Genomic DNA, 21,541 nt, shown 5'->3' with positions numbered 1-21,541 from the left:
CTGTTAACTGAAGTCTCTTATTTTAAGTCGCCAAAGTAAAAAAACAGCTGTTACACAAGTTTTCAATAATTTTTCAATTTTATAATTATTAACACAATAATTATGGTTAATCCAGGATAATGTGAAATGTTATAGTTACATGCTGATGTTATCAGAAAAGAGATGAAAGTTCTGATTTTTTTTTTTTTTCTGATTACAACACCCAGGCTGGGGGGCCTCAGTGGGAAGTCAAATATTGCTATTTTTAAACTTGAAACTGTGCTCATTAGAAAATTGGCTATTGGAGTATATTTTATTTCCTGTTAGCTCCTGTTTATCTCTCAAACTATAGTCATTGGATGTTCTCTAGAACTTTTCTCGACTTCATAAATCAGCATTAAAAATCTTGAAGAAATTTTATTTTTTTTAAATGCTAGAATGTAGTTCTGTAGGAAAGGAATGCTTAGAAATCTGAATGAATCTCATTTGACTATTAGCATGAATTGCCATAACCAAGAAGTTAAAGGTGAAAAATTAGTATAGATACTCTCAAGTAAGTTTTAGATGCTCCTTCTATCCCTAGTGACATATTAAAATTTAATTTTAATATAAAGATAAGATGGAAGTGATATTTTCATCTACTTTGACAAATTGTATTAGAGAATGCTGTGGATTGTGAGGTAATGTTTGTATTATCTTTCTTTACATTTTTTCCTGTTAAGTCTTCAGGCTTTACCTAGTTTTTTAACATGTGTCTGAAATATGTAAAACTATTTAGATATTAACTCAAAGTTGGGCAGCTATAGAAAAATTAAATTAATGCAAACATTAAAACAACATACTTTATATATTTTAGTTTCCTCCTGACTCAAAGTAAATCACTTATTTCCACTATGACACTTTTATTTTATTTTGAAATTATGCTATGAAAACTATATCTTAAAGTGGTATTTTTATTATAAATATTCTTTATGGAAATATTTTTAAGACTTGAGTTATTTTCTTAAGCTAGCCACATATTCTGGCTTATTAAACTGTTGTTAAGTTGACCAAGGGTTATATAAGACATAGCTTTTCATGAACATATCTATTGCATGAAATTGAAGCAAAAATAATTTTAAACACCTGTTTTATTCTTTATAAAATTGTGTTGCTTTTAATACTGTGGTTTAGTGTACACATGTTTCTTTACCTGGCATGTGCTATATTCTCAGAAGGTTTGATGCCTGGAGACACCTCTGGAAGACATTCAATATTCATCTCAATTCCTGTTTCCTTGATTTCATGTTTGTTCTATTAACAACTCTATCCCTGTAGCTGGTGTCTCACAACTCAAGTCATCTTGTTTTTTGTGTTAGACTGAGCTGGGCATCTGCACTTAGCTTATTTATGCAAATTAGGCATGGTCCATCTGATGCACCTGGTTGGTGGGTGATAAAGTGAGGGGAGGGAAAGATGTCACTCCAGAAATAGGCCACTCATTAGCTTGGGCCAGGCCAGACCCTTAACATTATTTACATGGTTCTGTGTAATTGTAAAGTTTGTGTGTATAAGTTGAAGCTGTTTCTGTGAAACTCTGTATTTACAAATAAATATATTGCTACTTTGAGGTTCCAAAGAAACCAGAACTGTGGTTTCACTAACTACAATCATGTTGATGTTGCTATATCAAGGCATCATTTTTGCAGCTATACTTATAGCATACTCCAACTGGCTAATAAAAGAGAGTTTAATGGAGTGATGTTACTGCATCATCAAGGGGTATTATAATTCAGTCATCTTCCGACTGGACTCTAAAATATTAGTCATCACCAATGCTTTTCATAATAGAGGAAACCTGAAGCAAAACTGCTAAAGTCCATGCTTCTAAATAGTCAGAAAGCTCAAGTTGATCATCATAGTGTTCTTCCAGTACCAATTCTATCTTTTCCTCACCCTTTTTTAGCACCTGGGCTGGACAGGTTTCATTATCTGATGGGTGACCCAAACCTTGTTTCTAGAAGTTCACAACACTGATGGTCCTGCCACTTTGTACAGGCACAAGAGTAGCTAGGTAAAGAGTCTGATCGACATTCACAAAATAGATTGTCTGATTGGTTTGGGTCACCCATCAGATACTCTTGTCAAGATTACTAAGAGCCTTCTGCACAGTGGATACCTTCTAGAGAGAATTCACATAGGGCAGGTCGTCCCACTTTGTACCAATTCTGAGAGGTTTATTCACACAAAATTCCCCCAGACCTTCTATCACCAATTTTCCAGTCTTGTTCTTCCAAGTCCGTGACCATACCATGTATCATTACCTCTGATTTATCTCCTTCCATGCAAAGTGCACAGTCTGAAATTCTGCTAGGGAAATATCCTGTCACTATGGTCTTTCAGGGCTAGCCCCCTTTCGTGGGCCTGTGATACAGTGGTCACAGCTCATACCAAATACCATGAAATCCATTCACAAACTAGATTCACAGTATCATCCTCCATTTTTACTTGGCTCTAAAGACACCCCATGAAGCCATACATGTGGCTTGAGGAGAGATTGTGAAGCAGTAGTAGCAGGTATCAGGGACACCTGGGCTATTGCTCATGAAATACACCTGGCTTCCCAAACCTGCATGGTCCCAGTTTCATTTAACAACGAAATGCTCTTATGTACCTCCGATTCAATGTTGTATTGAGTCAGATAACACCTGGTTCATTTTGTGTAGTTTGTGCCACGTAGTCTTTTAGAGTCTAGTGGCCCAGTACTCTCAGTCTTAAACAGAGTCCAGTACTAAGATAGGAGGAGTTCTTAAAATAAGAATAGTTATTGATACAAGATTCCATGTCTTTACTTTAAAAAAACTCTGTACTTTCATACTCCTAATGACAGAGATGTTTTAAAGCCACAGCCATTTCGAAAAAGTCATTGCATTGCTGGAGCTTAGAGCCAAAGGTATAGGGCAGCTTTCCTCACAGCAGAGGTATGCTGCAGATCCTTTTCCTGCCCCAGTCCTCTCTCAACACCAACAGCCCCGTGAATTCCTGGTACATGCCTCAGAGCAGCGTATCCAATGTGGAATTTATTTTTCCAAAATCCAAGAGAGTGCCAGGTTTGCGCCTTCTTCATGATGACACATGCGAGATGCCGCAATTTGTCATTTGCTATAGAGGATCCATTCCAACACGTCCAGACCACCGGGCCCGTACCATTTCACCAAGGCGACAAGTCTCTGAACTTTTAACGGAGATTATCTCCTACCCTCTAGCATATATCTCATTCAGGTATCTTAGGTATTTACTACTTCCTGCTCATCAAGTCCAATCAGTATAACACCATGAATGTAATGTTCCAGCTTGATGTTCTGTGGGATGTCAAGATGAACAAGATTTCTGTGGACTATATTATGACAAAGAGAGGAGAGTTGACCTGACCTTCAGGTAAGATAGTGAAAGTATGCTGCTCCTGCAATGTGAAGGCAAACTGCTTCCGATTATCTTTGTTGATAAGGAATTATTTTTTTGAAAAATTGTTCATACCTTCATACCTGGTGTCAGGGGCTATTTTAGTATGATCCAGTGAAGATACTACACCTAGAAATGCACTTGCAGTTGGCATTCGTGAGGTGATTAAGTCTGCATCCACCCACAGAACCATCTAGGTCTCACATTAGCCTAAAAACACAGCTTCCATGGGTATATGGTAGGGATCGCCACCCCAACCTTTCAGTTTTAGTGACTTCCTTGGGAGATGTGGTAGTTCTCGGGCTATGCTCTCCGATGTGTTAGCCACCAGCCACACATGGCTATTACACACCTAAATATACTGGTGCCACATGCCGAAATCGCTTTGCTTAAATTAAATACAGGGGTTGCCAAAAGTAGGTTTACAGTTGTGAGTATGGGAAACAGTTAATAAAGCTGTTGTAATAATCAGAACCTGGGTACCTTTTTCCATCTGGACATCTGAAAACCTACATTTGCCCACCCCTGCACATTTAAATCAGGGTGCCCAGATCTATTTGCACATCTATTGCTGTTCTCTCCAGCCAGAGAAGACGGTTACCATCCAGCTTTTCAAGCATGCAGGTTCTTTCCTCACCCAGGTAATTATTTGGTGAAGGGAGTGTCCCACATGCCCTTCCAGGGATATGGTAAAGGACAGGCTGAGCAGGATGATTCATAATAGATCCTTTTCAATATTCTTACTTACTTGAGCTTTTGGACTTCTTCCAGTTTGGTCTGCCAGGAAAATTTTGGCATTTCAACATTTTTCTATGTAAGCCATCATTGAATCAAGGATCAATTAATCAGTCACTCCCACCTGCTCAAGGCAATATGCTGAATCCCAAATCCCAGATGAATGCTCATCTTTTGATTGGTTTGGCCTGATCTAGCATCTTAGTTCACCTTCTTGGTATAAAACCCTTAGAATCAATCCATGGCATTCCCTTACATGCTAGCTAGACTCCTGCTGATACAAATCAGAGGAGTTTCCTAAATCTTCAGTGTATAGGCCATCATCTTATGGATCATGCTTTAGTTTTTGGCTATATTAGGATCTGACTTGTTGTGAGCCTGGGGTTAAGAGAGGTAATAGGAGTAAGTCCCTCAGTATTTGGTCAGATGGTACCATCCCCTGTTCCACCCTTTCCCTATCAGTATCTCATTACCAAGACCAGTGGTATTGGTTCTATCCATTTTATTTAGCATGGCAATTCCGTAAGCTTTCAAATCAGATTCTGGAGTTGACCTGCAGCTTTATTTGCCCTGAGGCTTAAGTAAATAGGGGCTTAGAGCTGACTGAGAAACTTTCTGATATTTTACCTCTGGTCTGATTTGAGCATTCAAGGCCTTCGTTTTGTTCTTTTCTCCTCTATATTTTTCTTAGGGTCATCGTAGTTATGCCACACTACAATCTTCACACTTCAACAAGTGAAGGCCACAGCACCTAATGCTTTGCCTTGCCCCTGTACTGCATGCCATGCCACCACCAGTGGTAATCTGAGTAATCATGCTGCCAACACATACCTAGACTTATGTACCAGGATTCTATTATTTCCCTGGTAAGGAGACCATCGTGTTCTCTTCAAACCTAAACCACCCACTGGCAGACTGTCATTTTGATGGACTTTGGCCTTGGGCCACTCCTGCTACCCAAAGCTATCAATCAGGGTTCTGACAGCAAAGCAGCCAGACACTCAAATGGGAAAAATTTGAAGACATCCTTGAAAGGACTAATATTTACAAGAGAATGGTTAGGCATAAAGGAAACCAACAAGGGCTGGTTGAAGCGCTCTGAGGCTAGCAATAGCAGGAAGTAAATAGCAGCCCCATGTCTGAAAAGGCAAGGGAATAGAGAGGTCCCTGGAATTAAGCGAGGTAGGACACGTCCTGAACACTGACCTTCAATAGGGGAGTGCACATCTGTTAACCTGTGACTGAGGAATAAACACCTTAGCCTCACTCTTTCCACATTAACTCTTGCTGATGCCTCACATTAACTGACCCTAAACAAAAGCCAGAGGACAAAGGATCCCATTGAAGGATCCAATAGAAATGAGCTTTCTGCAGGAGCAGAGCAGAGCAAAGAAGAGTGAAAATCGCTATGGAGGCAAGACAGAGAATATGCCACAGGTTTACTCAACTTTAAGAACTAGTGCTTAAAATAGCTAGTATAGAGTACTAAGTGTAATGTAATGATTTTAACTTTTTGTGAATATTATTATTAGTAGAAGGTATTTTTCTCTACCCCCCTTACTATGGGTAATGACTGTTCACTGGTTCATTATTTCGTTTTATTTAGCTACGGTGTTGTATAGTATTATTACTGCATCTCTGTAACCTGTATTTTAGATTTGAAAATTTTACATCTGGTAGGTTGGTATCAATTAGCCCAGAGTTGATGTGCACTTAAGTTTCTATAAGATTTTATACTTACCAGTTTAACAATAAGAAGACACTTAGAAAAAAAAATATATGGCATTCTATATAATTTTTTTTATTATCTTTGCCCACCTCCAAGTCTTTTAGTACTTGTTTTTATCAACTCACCTTTATTGAATCTTTCTAAAGTGATAAAATTAGTTTTTATAGAAATAACTTTCTTTTTATACTTATTTTATCAGAATATGGATATTTTAATAATTAACATAATTGTAATAACAGATTCAGCTGGCATGAATAGGTGTGGGTAGAATCATGACCGACCCTTAGTATCCAGTTCAACTGCCTGAAGTATTTATGTGGGCACACCACAGAGGCGCCTCTGAGCGTCAGGAAATCAGTGTCTCAGGCCCCCCATCTTTGTGCTTCTCAAAGGGAATGGAGAGACATCTGTCAAGAGAGATTCTCGCTATTACTACTCCTGTTTCATAGGTCATGCAGGCAGAGCCTGGATTCACACTCCAAATTCTGAACTTTATGCTACAGGATAAATAACAGCTCCATGCTTATTCTATAAAACTCTAACTCGATTTAATCAACTCAAATGGTAAAGAAACAAAAAGTACTATCTGGAAGTCAAGATGTTGACTTCTAGGCTGTAGAATGGGCTCGCTGCAAATGAGCTCTGTGACTTTGAGAAATCACTTAATTTAATCTTTAATCTCCCTGTGCAACTAATATTATATGACGCTAATACAATGTATTATCTTTTCCCCCATGACTTTGCTGATCAGTCTCTGTGAGCAAACCTTAAAGAGAGTAGTCCCCATGCCCCACTTTTTTATCCGCTGTAGTTTGTTTTAGCTTTTAAAATAGATTTGCTTTACACGTAATAAGTCGATGTTTTCAGATGATCTTCCCAGGGCCAATATGATTTCTCCACTACTATCTGCTAACCTAAATCTAAGAGATTCCTTGATACAGAGAGTTTCTGATTTTCCACTTGTGGTTCCAGGCATAGTTTGTTCACTCAAAATATATTCCCTTTTAATAAATGGTTAAGGCTCCCTTTGTCTTGTTGAAAACCAACAGAAGTATAAAACAGTGTTGAATTTTCCTTCTCTCATAGAAAATGGGTTTAAGTGTACAAATCTTGATTACTTGATTTGTTTGCATGTTTTAGATTTTCATTGATAACATTTTTAAATTTTGAAAGGAAGCCCAATTTTACAAATAATAAAGCAGAGGCCTTCAAAGAGCAAACAATCTTTGATAGTATGTCCCAGTATTTGCCATGGAAAAGTTTGTTTTCTGGCAATAATTTTTAAGAGTATAATTTTATTATTTCTGGAAATATATCAAACCAATAGCAGATGATTTTTTTCAGTAGCAGATAATTCCTGACAACAACTCCTATATTTTATTCCCCATTTCTTTACTATCATGACGGAAGATATCGTAACCTTTCCAGCTTTGGTTATGGCTTGGCTGTATCTTAATTCTGTAATATTTTCCCTTCAGGAAATAAAAAATATAAAATGATACAATCTGTTTTATTTGTACAATGATCATCAGTATTTGATTTTTAAAGTATTTTCATTTCTTATAGGTTATTTAGAGCTATTTATTTGTCTTGATGCTTGGCATTTTATTAGAATTCCTTTGTTATATTGCAATTGTGTTGGCTAAATTTAAACATACCTGGAAATTGCAACCTTCTTTCTCCTTTGCAACACTCAGAACAAAATAAATGGCTGAGAAAGAGGGAAAAAAGATTTTTTTATATGTGAAATTTAAATGACATTTTAAGAGAGAGTGGGAGGAGAGGGAAAGGCAAGAGAAATAAAGAATTGAAATGTATCATCAACAGTATATCTGCTGGAGAATTTTAGTCTGGTGAGAAAATAAACTACACTTTTATAAACATGTCCCAACTTTGTACATTATATAAGGCTGTGAGAAAGTAAAATGTACTGGTGTCTATTTTAAACTCTCTGTTCCTTAATCTTAAGATTTACAACACAAATCATCTAATTTGCTTTATATAAATTTATAACCTAGCATAGTATTTTAGAGGTTTTAATGATGAATCATTGAATCAGTGTGCCTGCTAAAAATGATTTTCAATAAGTTTTGTCTCTTAGATTTTTAGTTTAACAAGTAACTATAGTTTTTTCATTCCTAAAAGTTGGATTAGTTTGCTTCATATGATATGGTATTCCTTTTGTCTTCATTATACGCAGTGCACTGGGGACATGGTTTTTCCATGCAGCCCTGGACTCCTATTAATCAAAGCAATATTAACACACTCCTTATCTTTTAAATCTAGGAAGAACTAGAATTGAATATTTCTTCCTAATTAGCATTTCAGGTTTTTCTCACATATACTAATGCTGTGCCCAAATTCAATATTTAAAACAGCATAGATGAGTATGTATTTTTAATATATGAAAATTTACATAATATACATGTGTTATAAATTCCTTTGTGTACATTATAAAAAGAAACAGTAAGTATGCTTCTCACACAGTTTCAAATGTTGTTATGCCATATCTAAAATTCAGTTGTGGTCATTGAATTGTACTGGATTCAGATTATTATAAAAAAAAGAGTATTGCATAAAAATGAAATCTTTTAGAAACATTTAAAAATGAAAAGTCCTAATGCTTCAGAGAAATTTGTTCATTGTCTCATATTCAACAAAAACCAAATATTCCTTAACACTGGCATACTTTTAAGATGCTTGTTTGTTTTATCACTAATATATTGTACTAAGATCCTATATAATAAAAGGCTAATATGCAAATTGACCAAATAGCAGAACAACCGGTCCCTATGATGCACACTGACCACCAGGGCACAGACGAACAAAGCAGGAGCTGCCCCCTGGTGGTCAGTGTGCTCCCAAGGGGGAGCGCCACTCAGCCAGAAGCCCTGAGCCAGGCTCACAGCTGGCGAGCACAGAGCCATCAGTCGGACATTCCCCTGAGGGCTCCCGGACTGGGAGAGTGTGCAGGCCGGGCTGAGGGACCCCCTCGAATGCACGAATTTTGTGCACTGGGCCTCTAGTATATAAATAAAATATCCTTGCATAAGCAGTTCAGTTCAGGAATTTTTTTCATATATATTTTTGTTTATCTCATTTTAAGAAAATAAGAATTGCTTCCTGTTTTTAATAAGATTTGCTATAAAATTCAAAGTAAAACCTTTACTTTCCATGAAACTGGTACATGATGTAATTTTTTATTTGGATGTCACTTAAAAATAAATACTTTGTAAAAATAGTTTATCTTATACAGTCTTGTGCTGCTTAACAACAAGGGATGCATCCTGAGAAATGTGTCATTAGGCCATTGAGGAGTTGTGCGAACATCACAGAGTGCACTTCCACAAACCTAGAAGGTATAGCCTACCTCTAAATTTATGTCCATCCTTTTATACCACTGGCAGCACACGTTCATTTACACCACATCAAACCTGTGAGGAATGCATTGCACTGCAAAATGACGGTCGCTACATCACTAGGTGATTGGAATTTTTCAGCTCCATTATAATCTTAAGTCATACATGTGGCCCATCATTGACTGGAACATCATGGTGTGCAGGACTCTGTGTCTGTATCAGAAAACCCTGGAGTATACTTGAGGAACTTTCTTGACTTAGGGTCACTAAGTCTACATTTCTGAACAAATATCTAGTTTATTTTCAAACACCTCAGGAATGTTGAATTTTACAACACTGCTTTATAACCTGTGCAGTGTTTGATAGTTCTCGGCGTAAGAAGTTTGTTCTGTATGTCTGATTGTTGGTTTAAAGCTATTTTGTCCTATAAAAAGGGACTGGGCCAGATGTACCACGTAAATGTCCATCTGTTAAAACAACAACTCTCTACTCATTGTTCATTTTTAGTTCTCTTTATAAGGACTGTCTTTTTATTTTTCAAGACCCTATAATTCCAAGGACTTTATTTTATCCATAAAAAAGAGCTCAGAAATATTGATTGCTTGTATTTGTTGCTAATATTGATTCTTTAAAAAATGTGTCAGTTAAATAGTGCACTGCTGCAAACTCACTTAAAAGTTTCCATTTTATTTTAAACCCTAGTTTGCCTTGTTCACTTATGCCCTTAACCATAAAATAAAATATTATGACTCACCTCCCCTTGAGTGGATGTTCACTTTTAGTAGAATGTTCAACCAACAGGCATTTTAAAAGTATAAACTACATGCTCTTAAGGAAGCCAGTAAGAAGAGATAGCTTTCACCTCATATTCAAATTTCTTGAAAATAAAGTTAAAAGTAGCATCTAACTGGGATTGAGAAAGGACCAATCTTTGACTACATTGTTAAAGAAGCAATTTAATGGCAAATGTTTTAGTTTTAAGTCTCATGTGGGCAAGTCTGTTAATTCCTCATGAGAATGAAGTACCCTCAAATATACTGTGGCTTCTTACTAAAGCTTCACTACCACAGCCACTTCGCTTCCTTAAGTTGCTGACTGATGCTGATCAGGAATTCCATTAAACTAAAAGGTGTTCTAAAGTGCATGGAGCATTTGTAATCACTCACTCTTGTTTCCTAACACCCCCTCTTTCCATCTTGTTTTATTTAAATTATCTTCCTTCTTGTCTCTACTTTTGCCTTCTACTCTTTCATCTTTCTCATAGATTTTTCCCCCATCCTTCAAGGTTCACTTCACTTTATTTTTTAAGGAGCTGGCCAGAATAAAAGTACATTAAAAAGTACCTTTAGTTTATATTACATACAAAATTATTTGTATAACATGAAATTACTACAGGTTCTAGATACTAACAGTACTGATTATTTTGTGAAATGAGTGGGGAGCAAAAAAAAAAAATGTCTGAAAATTAGGTATTTGGCCAAAAGATTATCATCAGTTATATTCATATTGATAGTATTTTAAAACCTGATCTCCTTGACTTTTCTACCAGATTTGCCAAAGAGATCCACTTAAAAAATAACTAATTCATGGGCCAGTGTATAGTGATAGACATACTGGATTATATGATGCAGGTTCAGAAATTGAATCTAGTGCAAGTCATTCATGATAGTGATGGTGCATTAAGTGTAGGCTTCCCAGGGGAAGGAACTGTTCTCACCTGATTGTAGACCTGGCACCTGGCCCACTTTCTGGATGATCTCCCAAGTGTGAACTTGCCCCACCCTCTACCCTCTCCTTTGCTTCCTGGAAGTGGATTACACTGATAATTACACGAGCTGTGTTAGTTGCACACATGATTTACATAACTGTGCTATGCTGATTTCACCCTTCGAGTCCCAATAGATGCCCATGGTGCCTTCTCTATATGCTTTGCAATAAATACCGAAGAGAGGAAATGGAATTAGTATCTTCATTCCTGACTCTTAAAGCTCACACTTAAGGCCCTGCCATTGGACTGTGATCAGAAGGGAAGAGCCACTGTCAGTCAGGTCAACAAGTAAAACAACCCATGGGATTTGCACCCAGTAGAACACTTTATTTTTTTCCCAAACAAATAATCATTTTACAGTCTACCCTATGTTCCTTATTTAAAAAATTAAAACTTTAAAATAACATATGGTAGTATATTTTAAATGGAATTTTTTTCAATAACAGTAGTCAAACTCCTTCAAATTTCAGACACTTATTTCTAGAAGGAGTTACTGAAGGTAAGCCTTTCTTCTGTAACATGTATTCATCTGAGGTAGCTCTTCACTTTTGGCTACATTCATTAGATCAGGTTACTGCTGGAAACTTTCGTCCTTACTTTTTCCTGTTCTCACGAGTTCTAAAGAAAAGGGCAAGAATCGTGGCCCTGTTTCTCCTCCTCCTCAGTCTTCTGCAGACATGGTTCTCATTCCCAAGTTGGCTGTCACTGTTTTACACCCTACGTGGGTGTTGGGGTGGACAGTCTGAACTTGTGGCCAGTTCACATTTTCCCTTTCACATCGCTGAGCCTGCGGGCCTGGCTTCTTTGAAACTCTAGGTCAGAAGTGGAAGGGCAGCATGCCAACTTCATTACTCACTCAGTGTCCAAAAGGGCACATCATACTGGTTTTTGTGGTGGGGGATGGGGGTGAGCTAACCTCCACCCTCCTGTTTCCCTACTTGATCCTTGTATGTGAGTCAAGGAAACCTGTTCATCCACAACCTGTACTATCTTGCCAGATCTTGTAAGTAAACTCCCAAGTGTTAGAAAGTCATACAAGGGAGGTACATAAAAACCCATATCATTCATTATAAGAATATAAAATATATAGAGAGAAATTAAATTTTTATTTAAGGTGTATATATCTATCAGAGTGGTATCCCTTTACATTGTGCAGAAATATTATGATAATAAGCAAATAGATAATGAAAGATCCTAAATCCAGCATTTTGAAATAAGAGATCTTATTATATTTTGCATCAACATCCCTTATGCTGTATCAATTGAATGAATGATGAATCTGTGGATGCTTTCAGTTGAACATGTTTGCATTAACTAGAAAGTTAGTTTTTTAATATTAGTGGAGGTCAGTGGTGGTTATATGTATTTTCTAGTAGATGATAAATTTCAATTCATTATAAAAATAAAAGTTAATGGCTAACACTTAATAGTCCCTTGTTCTGTGACAAGCACTATTTTTAAAGCAGATTAAAAGAGGAAAGTGGTACCTAACATATCCACAACCTAGAGTTTTAAATATTATGTGTATGGTCCTATATTTAAATCTTTATCTTATTAAGGTTACTAGGGGCCCAGTGCATGAATTTGTGCACCTTGAAAGGAACTGTGGACTGCGAGGCTGCAGTGGGCACAGGGGCAGATCTCGGCCCATCCTCTTCACCCCTGCCCAGCCCCTCCCGCCGAGGCCCTCAGTCCCCTGTCTGCTGGCAGCCCCCACCTCAGCCGCTGCTCCCACACACTGAAGGTGCAGAGCCATTGGGGCCAGCACCAGCAGCAGGTGCAAGCAGGGCCAGCGCTGTCAGCAGGTGCAAGTGGCGGTGGCTGCCCTGATCACCCCTCAGGAGCAGGGACAGGTGGAAAAGCCCTCAGAGATGATCGGGGCCAGCAGCCGCTTGCACCCACTGAAGGCACTGAGTGATCAGGACCGGCACCAGGCGCCAGCAGTGGGTGCAAGCAGCTCTGGCACCAGCTACAAGCAGGGTCGGCGCCAGCAGTGGATGCAAGCGGTGGCTGCCAGCTCTGATCGCCCCTCAGGAGCAGGGGGAGGTGGAGAAGCCCTGAGGGACAATCGGGGCCAGTAGCCGCGGCTTGCACCCACTGACAGCGCTGAGCAGTCGGGGCCAGCACTGGGCACCAGCAGTGGGTGCAAACTGTGGCTCCAGCACCTGCAGCAGGTGTGAGCCCTGGCAGTAGGTGCAAGCGCCGGGCGGGACCACGGTATGTGGGAGAAAAGAATTTTCAGTAACCACCAGAGGCTTGGCTCAATGACAGCAACTGGCACCCTGCCTTGGTCTGGTGCCCCCCCTCACCTGCTCCACCATCCTGCCACAGCCAGTGCCCACCATGTTCCATGCTCTGCCACCTACTGCTGACGCCCACCATGTTCCGTGCACACTCTCTGGTGGTCAGCGCATGTCATAGTGACCGGTTCGGTTGTTCAGTTGTTTCGCTGTTTGGTCTATTTGCATATTAGGGTTTTATATATATAGATTATATTTTCACCTCATTTCTTTGTTTATATTGTTCCAACAATGTATTATTTGGATTAGATTTTAAACACATGCGCGCGCGCATACACACACAAGTGCTCAGAATAATAAAACTAAAGATCATATCATGCTCAAATATACAAATGTGCCATAATGCTTGATCACATATAGAAATTTAGAATAAAATAAAAACTAAAAAGAGTAGTATGAATTATCCTTGTGAGAGTACTTTTTAAAAATTATGCTCTGATAGAGTAAAACTTTCTATTATAACCATATATGTGTATTATATACAATTTCCAATATACTCAGGAAAAGCTGTGATATAAACTCCGCTTTGCCTGACTCTATAGCCTGTGCTGTCAGTCACCATACTCTTACTTTCCAATTTATTCATTATATAGCTGCCAGAAAGTTATTTAAAAACCCATTTTAAAACATGTGGTTCTACCCTAGCTGGTTTGGCTCAGTGAATAGAGCGTCAGCCTGCAGATGGAAGGGTCCTGGGTTTGACTCTGGTCAAGGACATGCACAGTTGCAGGTTCCTCCCTGGCGTGGGTCCTAGTCAGGGCTCGTGAAGGAGGCAACCAATCGATGTGTTTCTCTCACATCCATATTTCTCTCTGCCTTTCTCTCTCTCTTCCACTCTCTCTAAAAATCAATGGAAAAATATCCTCAGGTGAGGATAAATAAATAAATAAAATGTGGTTCCTCCTCTTAAAATATCTTAATGGCTTTCCATCACTCTCATGAAAAACATCGAACTGTTTATCATGGCCAATGGAAGTTCTGCTCACCTGTCCAGTCATATACCACTCTACCCTCACTCTGCTTTCTTTGCCACCCAGGTTCTTTTATTCTTTGCCAACCCTTGGGATCTTGCACTCATGATCCTAAAAGTATTTCCCTTCAGCTCTTTCCCCAGTGTTTGTCATGATTGCCTCCTTATCCTTCAGATATTTGCTTTAAATGCCATCTCCTTGGAGATAGTGTCCTTCTATAAACCATTCTCTAAGTTACTATTTTCCTGACTCTTTTTTTTTTATCCTCACCAGAGGATATTTTCCATTGATGTTTTTAGAGAGAGTGGAAGGGAAGGGAGAGACACAGAGAGAAACATCCATGTAAGAGAGAGACACATCAATCGGTTGCCTCCTGCATACTCCTGCATGCACCTCAACCAGGGCTGGGGATTGAGCCTACAACTGAGCTTTATGCCCTGACCAAAATCAAACCTGGGACCCTTAATTCGTAGGCTGATGCTCTATCCACTGAGCCAAATTGGCTAGGGCTTTCTGGTCCTATCATAAGGTCTTGTAAAGCTTCCATCCCAATCTGCGGTTATCATGGCTCCTTGTCCATGCATCTGTTGCTTGTCTCTACCCTGTCACCCCCTAACCCCTACCATTCTAATGTAGGCTCCATGAAATGTGGGCCTCCTCTGTATTATTAATGTACTCCCCAACTCCTTGAATGGTGCTTGGCACATATTCGTTAATAAAAAAAAATGTTGATTAATTGAATGAGGCAGGTCTTATGGTATAATGTACTTGTTCTAAAAAAATTCCATAGTAGGAAAGGGAAGAAAGTCACTGAGCTGTTCTCATTTCTATAAGGTCAGCTCATGCATATTTTCCAAGTTTGCGAATCACAAAAAATAAATAATACATTTGGGTATTTTTTGTGTGAATTTAGATGTAACTCCAAGTGCTCTTTTCACTCACTCCTGGAAAGTAGGCATAGCATCCATGGGTGATGGCCTCTTCCAGTTGAAAATTCTTGGTACCAGGTGGAGAAGCCTGAAAAAGCTCTAGTAATGAAGCGACATTTATTCACTCAACACATATTTCTTGAGTATCTTCATGCCAGGCATTTTTCTAGGCACTTGAGATATAGCAGTGAGGGGAAAAAAGATCCTGCTCTATAGAACTTACATTCTAATGAAGGGAGATAGGCAATCAACAGCAAACATAATAAGTAAGTAAATTGTGTAGTGTGTTAGAAGGTGGTGAATGCTAATGGGATGAATATGAATTGGCAAAACCTTTTTTGAGGCAGCAGTATAACAATAGTGGTCAAGAACATCAAAATTATATAGTGGGTTCATACAATAAAACAACAGATCACTAACTCAAGACAAAGTATGACTTATGGGTACTAAAAACAGCAAAAAGTTAAATGTCGTTTACACATTTCAGTGCTCATCTTTCTTCAGATTAATTTATAATTCTGTAAGCAACTGCCAAGTACTATCAGATATCCAAGTTTCCATTTTTTGCATTATCCTATATAATAAAAGCATAATATGCAAATCAACCAAATGGTGGAACGACCAGTTGGCAGGGGCAGGGCTGGCAAGCAGGTGGCACCAGGCCAGCCAAGGCACATGCCAGTGGGCATAGGGAGGGGATGGCAATCGGGGTGGTGGTGACCAGCTGGCGACCAGCGGTGGAGGAGCCTGGGGGAGTGAGCAGGGCTGGCCACTCACTAGCCAGCACCATCCCCAGATCAGTCCACCAGGGTCACTTCCCTCAGAGGGAGGCCCCCAGTGTTGGTGGTGGGGGAGGAGGGGCGGCCACTTGCAGGGGCTCAGGCCTGCCCGGTCGCCGGTTGCCTCCCCACAGAGGGAGGCCAGACTGCAGCTTAGGCCCATTCCCCAAGAGGGTGCATGCTGGGGTCCTACCCCAGCAGGTCCAGGGGTCCCCAAAGGTGTGGACGGAGTTGGCGAAGAAGGAATGACACGGAGATAGCGTTCAGTTGATCAGCAGCCTAGCCAGGATCTCTAGCCAGGATCTCCAGCCAAGTTCTGGTCTGGATCTTCAGCGAAGTTCTGCTGTTTATTGTCTTGTTACATCCGTATTTATACCAGTTGATTTTAATCCTGTCAATTTCTATTACAAAGGTTAGGGCATTTCTTATCTCCATTCCAGGGAGTAAAGATTTGTAGCTTAAGCATGATTGTTTGTAGTTAAAGTGATTAACTACCCGCCTGGCACTTAGTTAAGAGGTTTTATTCCCTCCCTAACTTCAGGGGAAAATCCCTACCTGGGGAAACAACCTTTCTCAGAGACCTTGGTTAAAACACATAGTGCCAAGAAGGTGAGCAAACATATTAAGAACAGTATGCCATATATGCCAGGTCCCTTGAAACAGCAAGCATGGACCGGCTCCCGGCAGGTGCAGGCCGGGCTGAGGGACCTGCATTGTGCCCCCCCCCCCCCCACCCAGTGCATGAATTTTCATGCATTGGGCTTCTAGTAAGTATATAAAGGAAAGTGAGTGCATTTAATGGTACTAAAGGAAAATGAATGTGATATATGTATACTGCTCTGTTGCTGATTCTATATGTGTTACGGTAAATATGTAAATGGTAAATATATTGTCTTTATATAGATGTGCTTTATATATCTATATAAAGGATAAAACATTTACCACCGATATTAGTGCAATTGTAATTTGTTTTGTAGGTTTCACTAGGATAACTCTTGAAGTCAAATATTTCAAGAAAATATAAGTGAACAAGACATGGTTGTGCTATTTATCTTCATAACTCCCTATGAATTTATGGTAAACATTCCTACTTTAAAATTCTTTATGGCTTTTTAAATATATTTTTCCTTTTGGGTAGGTATATGGAGTTCTTAGGCGTATAGGGGCAGGTATTTCATATTTTTTAATTCCTTATAATGACGGATGGAGATAATCCTAGTTAATGCTAGCAAATCTTTTTAATTGAATAGTCTTCAGGATTGTCACATTTTCTTTATGTCATCTTCAATGTACAATTCATTACTCAGGTCAGCAATCTGCAACTACATCTCTGACAGATTATGCTGGTAGTTCTTCCTTTTTTAGTGGGGTTCAGATGTTGGATTTTGTGAGGTACAATATGTCAAAGAAGAGACTGTAAGTTAACTTTGAGATAATTGGGAACCCTGACCCTGTTATCTTCTATGTCTTAGAATCTTTAGTGTTACATATTCTTAGAATTCTATTTTTAAGAAACTTTATTTCAGTTACCTGAACTGTGTGGATAACTTACAAATTTAGTGTGACTTTCTTGGTATTAAATAATTAAACAATATAGCTTTTGCTTCCAATCATAATGAAATATTTGGGATCAGATTAACCCTCCTGCCTTGAACAACTAGAATACCAGACAAAGTATATTCAGTGACATTTAGACATCGAACAATAGCCACTGTGGGACTGTGACCCAGGAGAGAAGAAAGCAAAGCTGGTGAGTTCTATGATGACCCCCAGCTTCCTTCTGGGAGGCAGTTTCCAGGCCACAGTTCAGGACCAGCAAACCCAAACAGAGGAGGCAGTCTTGCTGACTTGAGGAATCCAGGGAGACCTATCTGCTTAGAGAGTGGGAGGCAGAGTATCAGACAGGAAGTAGCTGCACAGAAAAAGCTCCGGAGTTTTGCAGAGTGCCCCTTAAGTCTTTCGCAAGGCAGTTATGTACTTACATGTATGAGGAAACTGCTTAGGAAAAGAAACACCAGAAAGCATAAGGTCAAACAATTCCTGGAGTTTGTGCAGGACTAGGAATAGTTAATTATCACCAGCCAGTATGGAAAGATTTTGTAACATGTAGGGCATCGAGTAAAGTCTTCAGAAGTTATTATCTTAGTACTGGGGCTAAATTAACCTTTATATTAAAGCATGCTCTGGATCTGTCTTAAAGCATAAAAGCAAATATCAAAAGGATCAAAATGATTGCAAGAAATGTAACAGCATAGCAGAAAAAATACACTTTAAAGAGATACAACAAATTAAAGAAATTTAGAACCCACTGAAGTAAAATTCACAATATCCAGAATCTCATTTAAAAATTAACAAATATGCAAAGAAGGTGGAAAATATTACCCATAATCAGCAAAAAAATAAGTCAATAGACACAGACCTAGAAATTACCAAATGATGAAAATAGCACACAAAGTTGATAAAACAGCTATTGTAAATATACTCCATATGTTTAAGAATATAAAGGAAAACATGAACATGAAAATAGAAGTGGTATTTGGATGGAAATGTGTAGTATTAAGTGTTTAATTAGAAAAACAGAGATCTCAAACTAATTAACTAAGCCCCCTTCTTAAGAAATTACAAAAGGAAAGCAAATTTAATCTAGAGTGTGTAAAATAAGAATGATAAAGGCTGAGGTCAATGTAAGAGAGGACAAAATAATAGAAAAAAAACAATGAAATAAAAAACTGAATCTGTGAAAAGTTCAATAAAATGGATAAACCTCTAGACAGGATTAATCAATACTAATAAGGAACAGTCAGTTTACCGATATCAGAAATGAAAATGGGGCATCACTGAAACACCTGTAACCATTGGAAGTATACTATAGGAATTCATTGAAACATAGAAATCATTGATGCTTCCTCAAATAGAAATACTCTGAATAGCTTTATATTTATTTCTGTATATGTAAGAAAAAATTTAAAACTGCTGAGAAAAATTAAAGAAGGCCTAAATGAATGTTGTAATAATAGCATGATCATTATTTAAACAATTCAGTACTATTAAGATGTTAATTATCCTGAATTTTGGCCTATTGGTTCAGTGTAATCCCAATAAAAATCGTAGCAGCCAGCCATTTTTGTAGAAATTGACAGATTCAAAAAACTTTTTGGCAGTACAAAAGACCTAAAATAGCCAAAATAATTTTGGGGAAAAAAACAAAGTTGGATGACTACATTACTTACGAGGACTAACTGTAAGACTACTTTGTGGTAAAGAATACACATAGAGATTAATGAAGTGGGATGGAGAGTCCAGAAATATATGCAAAAATATATGATCAATTGATTTTCAACAAAGGCACTGAGATAATTTAAAGAAAAAAAGATAATTTCTATAAAAGGAGCTAGAACAATCGACTTTACCTTACATAATATACAAAAATTAAGTTGAAATGAGTCAGAGACCTAAATATAAGAGCTAAACATACAACTTCTAGAAGAAAACAAAGGAGGAAAATATCCTGACATTTGGTTAGTCAAAGGTCTCTTGCATAGAGCACAAAGAAAGACAAAACACTGAAGAAAATATTGGTAAATTGGACTTATTCAAAATTAAAACAGAAACTCAAAAATAAAAAAGCAAAACACACTTAATAGAAACTATTTGCAAAGTATATACCTAATGAAAGACTTGTATGTAGAATAAGTAAAGAACTCTTGAAACTTAATAATAAAATTAGAAATATCATAGTAAAAAAGGCAAAAGATTTGAACAGATAATTCACCAAATAAAATACGTGAAATGTGAATGGCAAACGATTAGTCTCATGAGATATTAGGACAACACAAAAACACCATTTTGTATTACTATATACCTGCTGGAACAGGTAAAATAAAATACAAAGATTGGCAATGCCATGTTGGAATATTGTTAACTCTAATATACATATTTCTTGAGGAGATGCACAGTGATATAGCCATTTAGGAAAACAGGCAGTTCGTTATGAAGTTAATCAGATACCTACCATATGACCCCGCAATTGAAAGAAATGAAAACACAGGCTTGCCTGCAAATGTTAATAGAAGCTTTATTCCTAATAGCCATAAACAAGAATCAACCCACGCTAATGAATAAATAAGCAAACTGTGGTATATCCGTTTGATGAAATACTGCTCAGCAATGAAAGAGTAACCAACTATCAATACGTGCAACACCATGGATGAATCTCAAAATCATTATGTTGCGCGAAGCAAGCCAGACACAAAGTACTACATACTGCCTGATTCAGTTTATGTGAAATCCCTAAAAGGCAAAACTGTAGTGACAGAAGCAGAACTGGGGTTGCCATGGACTGAGTGTGGGGAAGGGAATTGGTGCAAAGGAGCGAGAGAGATTTTTTTATAGAGTGATAGAAAGGTTCTATATTTTAGTTGTGGTGGTGGTTACACAACTATACACTCTAAACTCCTTGAAAATACACTTCAAGTGGGTGGATTTTATTCTATGTAAATTATACATCAATAAAGACAATTTTAAAATGGATATGTGGAATTTTAGATTTCAGAGGAATATTTATGAGGCAGTACTTAGAAGGTATTTGGAGTTTCAAGTTCAGTCATTCAGCAAATACATATTGAGTATCTCCTATGTTTAATAACTGTCATAAGCACTATCAATTCCCAGTTGGATAAAACATGACCCATGTGCCTATGAGAGCTCATTGTTTGGATCAGGGAAATAAATAGTTGCCCAATGGATAATTACAAAGTAATTAGCATATGTATCAACAGAGCATGAACAGAATGCTGTGAAAACACTGAGGAGAGAACTATGTCTTCGGGGTCACCACGATCATTTTTAAAAAGGTTTAAATGACAAGTGGGAGCTTACAACTATGGGAAATTATTCCAGGCATAATGTGGATGTTTCACAGTAACAAGGGTTGATCTCCAGGGAAAAGAGACTACTGGAAACAAAATCTAGAGATTCATATCCAGGGTGTCCCCCAAATATGTATACACACTTTAACAGCTGATAGCTCAGTGTTGAAAATGAAAGGTACTTTAATAAACACTGCCTTTATAATTATTCAAAGTGTGTGTATGCATTTTTGGGGACACCCAGAAGGAAGAGGTTGAGAAGCCCATGACATCTGATCCCAGACACTAACTAAAACAGGAGATTCAAGACACACACAAGTTTATAAGGACCAAGAAATTAGGCAGACTTAGAATTGATTCAAGTCCACTCTACTTAGTGATTCGGGCTATTGGTGACTTTTTAAAATGCTTCGGTAATATCTGAATGAAGATGTTACAGATGGGGAGAATGTATAATAATATTTATAAAAATGAAAGTAGCAAAATACTGGTCCTCTTCAATTAGTATACATGTTTACATGTTAATTCATAAGTTTATAAGTAAGCATTGCACTGATAAACTCATCATATGTAGAGAATAAATACTAAACATATTTTCATGGACATGATTTTTAAGAAATATCAAAGAGATGACAGGAAATGGTCTTGTGGAGGTAGTAGTGCCATTAGATTTGGCCGGGATC

General features: G+C 38.0%; 1 protein-coding gene across 13 annotated transcripts in view; it reads left to right on the top strand.

Annotated features, from left to right (window-relative positions):
- Nucleotides 1–21,541, top strand: part of IKZF2 (IKAROS family zinc finger 2) — a 149,898-nt gene that overhangs the window by 105,693 nt on the left and 22,664 nt on the right. The window lies entirely within an intron of this gene.

This window comes from Myotis myotis, unplaced genomic scaffold (assembly GCF_014108235.1).
Source record: "Myotis myotis isolate mMyoMyo1 unplaced genomic scaffold, mMyoMyo1.p scaffold_m19_p_8, whole genome shotgun sequence".
NCBI classification, from domain to species: domain Eukaryota; kingdom Metazoa; phylum Chordata; class Mammalia; order Chiroptera; family Vespertilionidae; genus Myotis; species Myotis myotis.
This window is presented reverse-complemented; position numbering and strand designations above follow the sequence as displayed.